The sequence below is a fragment of the Camelina sativa genome, chromosome 18, assembly GCF_000633955.1.
Source record: "Camelina sativa cultivar DH55 chromosome 18, Cs, whole genome shotgun sequence".
Taxonomy (NCBI): Eukaryota; Viridiplantae; Streptophyta; class Magnoliopsida; order Brassicales; family Brassicaceae; genus Camelina; species Camelina sativa.
Window position 1 is genome coordinate 2,949,488 of NC_025702.1, and position 3,078 is coordinate 2,952,565.

The window sequence follows — 3,078 nt, forward strand, 5'->3', positions numbered from 1 at the left end:
TGTCCCGAAACAGGCTAAAACCGAGAAAACATTGATTCAAAGCAGTAAACAGCTTTGTTACTGTTTCTAGGGTCAGAATGTGTGACAATCCAATGCATTTAACTAATTGTAAGAGTTCAGGATGAATTTGGAGTGTTTAGACTCCACTTTTACCCATTTTGTCTCGAAAAAGGCTAAAATCGAGAAAACATTGGTTCTATGCAGTAAACCGCTATGTTACTCTTTCTAGGGTTAAAATATGTAACAATCCAATTCATTTAACAAATTATAAGAGTTGGGGTTGAATTTGGAGTATTTAGACACCGCTTAGACCCATTTTGTCCCGAAACAGGCTAAAACCGAGAAAACATTGATTCAAAGCAGTAAACAGCTTTGTTACTGTTTCTAGGGTCAGAATGTGTGACAATCCAATGCATTTAACTAATTGTAAGAGTTCAGGATGAATTTGGAGTGTTTAGACTCCACTTTTACCCATTTTGTCTCGAAAAAGGCTAAAATCGAGAAAACATTGGTTCTATGCAGTAAACCGCTATGTTACTCTTTCTAGGGTTAAAATATGTAACAATCCAATTCATTTAACAAATTATAAGAGTTGGGGTTGAATTTGGAGTATTTAGACACCGCTTAGACCCATTTTGTCCCGAAACAGGCTAAAACCGAGAAAACATTGATTCAAAGCAGTAAACAGCTTTGTTACTGTTTCTAGGGTCAGAATGTGTGACAATCCAATGCATTTAACTAATTGTAAGAGTTCAGGATGAATTTGGAGTGTTTAGACTCCACTTTTACCCATTTTGTCTCGAAAAAGGCTAAAATCGAGAAAACATTGGTTCTATGCAGTAAACCGCTATGTTACTCTTTCTAGGGTTAAAATATGTAACAATCCAATTCATTTAACAAATTATAAGAGTTGGGGTTGAATTTGGAGTATTTAGACACCGCTTAGACCCATTTTGTCCCGAAACAGGCTAAAACCGAGAAAACATTGATTCAAAGCAGTAAACAGCTTTGTTACTGTTTCTAGGGTCAGAATGTGTGACAATCCAATGCATTTAACTAATTGTAAGAGTTCAGGATGAATTTGGAGTGTTTAGACTCCACTTTTACCCATTTTGTCTCGAAAAAGGCTAAAATCGAGAAAACATTGGTTCTATGCAGTAAACCGCTATGTTACTCTTTCTAGGGTTAAAATATGTAACAATCCAATTCATTTAACAAATTATAAGAGTTGGGGTTGAATTTGGAGTATTTAGACACCGCTTAGACCCATTTTGTCCCGAAACAGGCTAAAACCGAGAAAACATTGATTCAAAGCAGTAAACAGCTTTGTTACTGTTTCTAGGGTCAGAATGTGTGACAATCCAATGCATTTAACTAATTGTAAGAGTTCAGGATGAATTTGGAGTGTTTAGACTCCACTTTTACCCATTTTGTCTCGAAAAAGGCTAAAATCGAGAAAACATTGGTTCTATGCAGTAAACCGCTATGTTACTCTTTCTAGGGTTAAAATATGTAACAATCCAATTCATTTAACAAATTATAAGAGTTGGGGTTGAATTTGGAGTATTTAGACACCGCTTAGACCCATTTTGTCCCGAAACAGGCTAAAACCGAGAAAACATTGATTCAAAGCAGTAAACAGCTTTGTTACTGTTTCTAGGGTCAGAATGTGTGACAATCCAATGCATTTAACTAATTGTAAGAGTTCAGGATGAATTTGGAGTGTTTAGACTCCACTTTTACCCATTTTGTCTCGAAAAAGGCTAAAATCGAGAAAACATTGGTTCTATGCAGTAAACCGCTATGTTACTCTTTCTAGGGTTAAAATATGTAACAATCCAATTCATTTAACAAATTATAAGAGTTGGGGTTGAATTTGGAGTATTTAGACACCGCTTAGACCCATTTTGTCCCGAAACAGGCTAAAACCGAGAAAACATTGATTCAAAGCAGTAAACAGCTTTGTTACTGTTTCTAGGGTCAGAATGTGTGACAATCCAATGCATTTAACTAATTGTAAGAGTTCAGGATGAATTTGGAGTGTTTAGACTCCACTTTTACCCATTTTGTCTCGAAAAAGGCTAAAATCGAGAAAACATTGGTTCTATGCAGTAAACCGCTATGTTACTCTTTCTAGGGTTAAAATATGTAACAATCCAATTCATTTAACAAATTATAAGAGTTGGGGTTGAATTTGGAGTATTTAGACACCGCTTAGACCCATTTTGTCCCGAAACAGGCTAAAACCGAGAAAACATTGATTCAAAGCAGTAAACAGCTTTGTTACTGTTTCTAGGGTCAGAATGTGTGACAATCCAATGCATTTAACTAATTGTAAGAGTTCAGGATGAATTTGGAGTGTTTAGACTCCACTTTTACCCATTTTGTCTCGAAAAAGGCTAAAATCGAGAAAACATTGGTTCTATGCAGTAAACCGCTATGTTACTCTTTCTAGGGTTAAAATATGTAACAATCCAATTCATTTAACAAATTATAAGAGTTGGGGTTGAATTTGGAGTATTTAGACACCGCTTAGACCCATTTTGTCCCGAAACAGGCTAAAACCGAGAAAACATTGATTCAAAGCAGTAAACAGCTTTGTTACTGTTTCTAGGGTCAGAATGTGTGACAATCCAATGCATTTAACTAATTGTAAGAGTTCAGGATGAATTTGGAGTGTTTAGACACCACTCATACCAATTTTTTCCCGAAACGACTAAAAACCGAGAAAACGTTGATTCAAAGCAGTAAACAGCTTTGTTACTGTTTCTAGGGTCATAATGTGTGACAATCCAATGCATTTAACTAATTTTAAGAGTTCAGGATGAATTTGGAGTGTTTAGACAACAGTGAAACCTGTTTTATCCCAAAGCAGGCTTAAATCTAGAAAACAGGCTAAAACCGAGAGAAAACATTGATTCGAAGCATTAAACAGCTATCTTACTCTTTCTAGGGTCAAAATATGTAACAATCCAATGCATTTGAGTAATTATAAGAGTTTGGTTGAATTTGGAGTGTATAGACACCACTCATACCGATTTTGTCCCGAAACAGGCTAAAACCGAGAAAACGTTGATT